The 6505-nt window shown below is 35.3% G+C and overlaps 1 pseudogene; it reads left to right on the top strand.

Moving 5' to 3' along the window:
* The first annotated feature begins 820 nt into the window (after positions 1-820).
* LOC145960883 (uncharacterized) lies at positions 821-2662 on the top strand (annotated as a pseudogene).
* The last annotated feature ends 3843 nt before the right edge of the window (positions 2663-6505 follow it).

The raw sequence follows: 6505 nt of genomic DNA, 5'->3' as shown, positions 1-6505 counted from the left end.
TTTTCAGGATGGTATAATTATGCATGATGAATTAGATGCAATGAATATTGAAATAAATACAGATGATGAAAGATTGACACAGCAGGACAATTACACATTAGATAATGATGAGCAAAATGATATAATTCAAAATGATGTAATTATGCATAACGAATTAGCTGCAATGGGTCTTGAAATAAATATTACAAACAAAGAAAGAATCACATGCACATTAAGCAAAAATGAATTGGAAAAAATATTAGAAGATGATAGTGAGACTGAAGAAAATGACACATTAATAACATAATAATATAAACGCATATCGTGTAGAAAGTAGCAGTATGCCAGGAAAATGTATCGTTGATTTTGTCTTTCTTTTTGAACAATTACATGAAAAATTTGATTACCATAGTCACGGAATAGAATGTAGTTTTCGTGACTTAGTATTTATTGGTGCCCGAGCGTATGGATTAAAAAATAAATTTTTTTTCAAATGCCGAATGTGCAATTTTGAAAGTTCAGTTTGGAGTGAGCCACTTCCTGAGGAAAGTCTAGATGTAAATACAGGAGCAGTGGCTGGCGCAATACTAACTGGTACTGGATATACACAGTTACAAGAAAGTTGCGCTGCTATGAATATCAAGTGCATGACCAAAAAAACCTATACCTAACCCTAAACCTTAACTATGAAAAGGCCCATGAAACTGCTGCTGAAGCATTTGCAAAAATTGCAGAAGAAAGCATGAATACTGCTGCGAATGAAGAACGTGAGTTGGCATTACAACGCAATGAAATAATAAATAGAATACCACATATAGCAGTAAAAGGTGACGGAAGCTGGATGAAAAGATCATACAGAACAGGACGGTATGACTTATCAGGTGTAGGCACAATAATTGGTGCGCGAACAGGCAAAGTGCTGCACATGTCTGTAAAAAATAAATATTGTGCAGTTTGTGTTAAAGCAGAAAAGCTTGAAAAAGAGCCTGCAAATCATAAATGCTACAAAAATTGAGGTAGAGATTGCAGTTCAACAAGCATGGAAGCAGATGCGATTGTAGAAGGATTTAAGACAAGCGTAGAAAAGCGCGGACTAATTTATTCCACATTCATAGCAGACGGAGATAGCAGTGTATATAAAAAAATAATACAAGCAAATCCATATCCTAATATTTTTATAGAAAAAATTGAATGTCGAAATCATTTATTGCGCAACTTGGCATCAAAAATAAAAGAAATAGCGAAGACAAAAGGTCGTTTTGGCAAAATAAGAAATGTTATAGGTAATCGGATACTTCGAATTAGAACAGCTGTAACGAAAGCTGTACAGTATCATTTGGAAGAGGAGAGCACAATGCAAGAAAAGATTAAGGCTCTCAAAATAGACCTGCATAATATAATAAATCACGTTTTTGGCGAACACAATGAATGTGCAAGAATAGGATACTTCTGCGATGGATCGCAGAAAGAAAATGAAGAAAATTATATTCCAGAATTAAAAAGATGTGGATTATATGAAAAGCTACAAAATGCATTAAAATATATAAGTTGGAATGCCAAAAGTTTATTGCAAAATGAAGACAGTAACAGAGTAGAAACTTTTAACTCTGTAATAGCAAAATGTATTGGTGGAAAAAGAGTTAATTATGGTCTAAGAGGATCGTATGAAACGCGTTGTAATGCTGCAGTAGTCGCATTTAACACTGGCAAGCCTATAAGTTATTTAAGTAATGTTCTTGGAACAAAACCAGGGGAAATAGCAGTGCATTTGGAAAATGAGAAAAAAAGAAGTGCACATGACACTAGAAAACGAACAACACCGCAACGTTACGTAAAACGTGCAGTAGCTGACAAAGATTATGGGCCGCAGGCTGATAAACTTGATGCAACATCAGCCGAAATAGAATTAAGAAAAGCGCAACACATGCATATGCTACGAGATTGGCAATTAAAACGAGTAGCAATAGAAGAAGAAACTAAAGAGCAAGCAACAAGCGGCATTTGGCAATATTATCGCACAAAAATAATAACCGCTTCTCACTTTGGATACATATGTAAAATGAGAAAGAGTACTTCTTGTGTGTCAAGAGTAAAATCAATCATATATCCACAACAATTGAATGTGGAAGCAATGCAACACGGAATAAAATACGAGGATGTTGCACGCAAAAGTATCGAAAGTGCACTAAATATTAACATTCAACGTTGCGGATTATTTATAGATTCAGAAATACCATTTTTAGGCGCTTCGTCAGATGGATTAATAGATGATGGAATTGTAGAAATAAAATGTCCTTTTGCAGCACGATTTTTAACACCAGAAGATGCGATTACAGCAAATATGTCGAATCTGCAATCGTTATATAAGAATGGAAAAGATAAAGAAATGAAACGCAGTCACATTTACTATTATCAAATACAAGGGCAATTACATATTACACAGCGAGAGTACTGCATCTTCGCATTATGGACACCATTTGGATTAAAAATGGAAAAAATTATACGTGATGATATTTTCTGGTCTGAAAATATGGTTGCTAAACTGAAGCAATTTTATCAAGACTGTGTTTTACCAGAATTACTTGATCCACGACTGGAAAGAAATATGACAATCCGCGACCCAGATTATATAACTGAAGCAAAAAGACAAAAAATGATGGAAAAAGAAAAGATAAAAAAATAGATTATTATGTGGAAATAAACAAATTATGTTGAAAAAGACAGCTACACACATAAGCATTGGAGTAGAAAATAATATCAAAATATATTCTGCTAGACGCAGTGATTAACATTAAAATGCATTCTGCGCTGGGCGCAGTGATTACCATCAAAATGCATTTTCTGCGCTGGGCGCAGTGATTAATATTAAAATGCATTCTGCGCTGGGCGCAGTCTATCATAGACAAATGAAATGTGTGTACAATTCTGCTCATCTACTTGCATTCTGCGTTGAGCGCAGTGAAAATCATAAACGACAAAATATATATATATAGTCATAAAAATATACATAAAAATACGAATCGTGCAAATTACCCATATATACATATGGATGCATTTATATCTTGCCGTTAGAGTTCAAATTATCAATTCTCTAATGGGTAGATATGATTGCAATCCGTATGTACTTCAGCAGGATGTCTACTATCCAGTAAGTGAAAAAAATAAATTATATATATATATATATATATACATATATATAATTAATGTATATAATTTCATATATATATATATATATATATATATATATATATATATATAATGGGTATATAATTAGTATATTAATTAAATAATTAATTAATTTATATAATTACATATATATATATATATATATATATATTGTTACGTCTGCGGGACGAGGACTTCGATATATATCGAAGACGCGCACTTAAAGAATCAGCCGTCGCGGACCGCGTAAATAATTATAATTGAACACTTTTGCGGTATATATATATATATATATATATATATATATATATAAATCATATAAATGTTTGTGCATAGTAATATAAACTCTCTGCGAAACACCCAGTATATATATATATATATATATATACTGGGTGTTAAAAAAGTCTGGATGGTCGAATATCTCGATAAGGAAGTTTTACTAGAAAGTGTTTCAGACAAAAGTTATATGACTTCGAGGGGGACATAACATGGTACCAATGGTTTGAAGAGTTATTTGAAGATTACATGAAGGTCACCTTCAATTTCTTAAATGGAACCCTCTATTTTTATTGCATATTCTTCTAGCTTATCTCGAGGGCTTTCCAAAACACTATAATAAAATATTTTGCCCTCAAGTACTTATTGAGTTATGAGGCTCCAAAGCAGTACTTTGCAGTACTTTGACTTAAAGTACACAATATCTTGTTATGTTGTCATGTTATAGGGTCAAGTTGATCCTTAGGTATCATTCCAAAGTCAAATCAACTTTTCACCCAAATCTCTGCAGTTATGCATGTTATGCAGAAAAAATTACGAATCATCCTACTTTTAGCGCTATCCAGGAACAACGACGTGGACGTAGTAGAATTCTGTTCCCTTTGGGGTGCTTGATTAACGTAAGTCCCCTCGCCTCTCACGAATCGGGGTGCTTGATTAACGTGAGTCCCCTCGCTTCTCACGAATCGGGGTACTTGATTAACGTGAGTCCCCTCGCCTCTCACGAAATGGTGTGACCTAGTTGATTAAGTGTTCGAATTGCTGTCCATTTGCTGTGTGACAATGACCTAGGCGCAAGTAAAAATTATCCAGAACATTCCATCTTGTTTCTGGTGTGATAAGGTCTACTTGGCGCACAATGCGATCCCTAAGTTCCCCTAAATCAATTGGTTTTGTAGCATAAACGTTATCTTCTAGGTATCCCCGTAGAAAATAATCTAATGGTGTTAAATCTGGAGATCTTGGAGGCCATTCAATAGTACCACGCCTTCCCATCCACCGATATTCAAAGATTTCGTCCAAATAATTTCGGACTACGACCGCAAAGTGAGACGGGGCACCGTCTTGTTGAAACCAAACGTTTTGTAAGTCTCTATCAAATAAATTTTCAGCAGCGGGTATGACTTCATTTCGTCATAGGTTTAAATAACTCTCTCCATTCAAATTTCCATTTATGAAAAATGGACCAATAATTCCACGGGCGCAGAAGCCAGCCCAAATGTTTAGTTTCCGAGGATATTGAGTATGGATATCACGCATCCAATAAGGATTATGATCAGCCCAATAGCGGCAATTATGCCGATTTACCTCACCATCTAATTGAAAAAAGCTTCATCCGAGAAAATAATGCGATCGAAAAAAGTACGATCAGCATCGTACAGGCGCATCATTTCATCGCAAAACTCTATCCTTCGATCTGCATCATCCTCATACAATTTTTGAGTAAGATAAATTTTGTAAGGATTTCTCATGACTTAGAATATGATGAACGGATGCATTGCTTATCTCATGCTCCAGTGCTGCTTTCCTCCTAGAAGTATGAGGATTTTCGGCAAACGTTTGCAAAACCTGTGCACTTTTATCAATGTTCGTCGCTGATTTTGGTCTGCCAGAACGGGGTCGGTCCTTCACAGAACCTGTTTGTTCAAATCGACCGTTTTTCGTACAATAGAATTTGAAATCAGTGGACGATTTGGATAGGTGTTGTTAAATAAAGTAGCTGTCTGCTCATATGACCTAGTGCGATCACCATGATCCCGCATCATTAACAAGGTAATTCGTTCTCTTTCAGACAAAAACATTTTAAGAAACACTGAAATCTTTTTCAGCGTAGCAATAAACCAATATTTTTATTAGGGAACGACAGATCGCCTCCAGACAAAGTTCATTGAAAATCAAACTCCAATTTTCAAAACAAAGTTAACTACTTCAAAAGTATTTTTTTCTATCCGAATCTGCAATGCGGGACGTAACACCTCCCCCTGGTATCTAAGAAATATCGCAATGAGATTACAGTTAAACAAATGAAACACTGAATAAACAGACAATCAGTTCTCCCACATTAGTACCAACATTTGTACAGTACATAAACGCAATCTTTGTACAGAAGAAGAAATTTTAAATGGGAATCCCCCTAGTTTTATACCTTTTGGATTTGGAAAGGCGTGGTACTATTGAATGGCCTCCAAGATCTCCAGATTTAACACCATTAGATTATTTTCTAGGGGGTACCTAAAAGATAACGTTTATGCTACAAAACCAATTGATTTAGGGGAACTTAGGGAACGCATTGTGCGCCAAGTAGACCGTATCACGCCAGAAACAAGACGGAATGTTCTGGATAATTTTTACTTGCGCCTAGGTCATTGTCAAACAGCAAATGGACAGCAATTCGAACACTTAATCAACTAGGTCACACCATTTCGTGAGAGGCGAAGGGACTCACGTTAATCAAGCACCCCAAAGGGAACAGAATTCTACTACGTCCACGTCGTTGTTCCTGGATAGCGCTAAAAGTAGGATGATTCGTAATTTTTTCTGCATAACATGCATAACTACAGAGATTTGGGTGAAAAGTTGATTTGACCTTGGAATGATACCTAAGGATCAACTTGACCCCATAACATGACAACATAACAAGATATTGTGTACTTTATGTCAAAGTACTGCAAAGTACTGCTTTGGAGCCTCATAACTCAATAAGTACTTGAGGGCAAAATATTTTATTATAGTGTTTTGGAAAGCCCTCGAGATAAGCTACAAGAATATGCAATAAAAAATAGAGGGTTCCAATTAAGAAATTGAAGGTGACCTTCATGTGACCTTCAAATAACTCTTCAAGGTCAAACCAATGGTACCATGTTATGTCCCCCTCGAAGCCATACAACTTTTGTCTGAAACACTTTCTAGTAAAACTCTTCCTTATCGAGATATTCGACCGTGTCGACTTTTTAACACCCAGTATATATACAGGGTGATTCAAAATAACCCCCTTGTCCCTGAAATGATACATTCTTGAATCAATTCTAAGACGATTTTTCTTTTGGCAAAATTTCGTCCGAAGCTTAGTTTTTGAATTATTAAA

The sequence above is a fragment of the Camponotus vicinus genome, unplaced genomic scaffold (genome assembly GCF_025532165.1).
Source record: "Camponotus vicinus isolate PSW18456_S1 unplaced genomic scaffold, iyCamVici1.0 SCAF_10, whole genome shotgun sequence".
NCBI classification, from domain to species: Eukaryota; Metazoa; Arthropoda; class Insecta; order Hymenoptera; family Formicidae; genus Camponotus; species Camponotus vicinus.
Note: the sequence above shows the minus strand (reverse complement) of the source record. Positions and strands in the feature narration are given on the sequence as shown.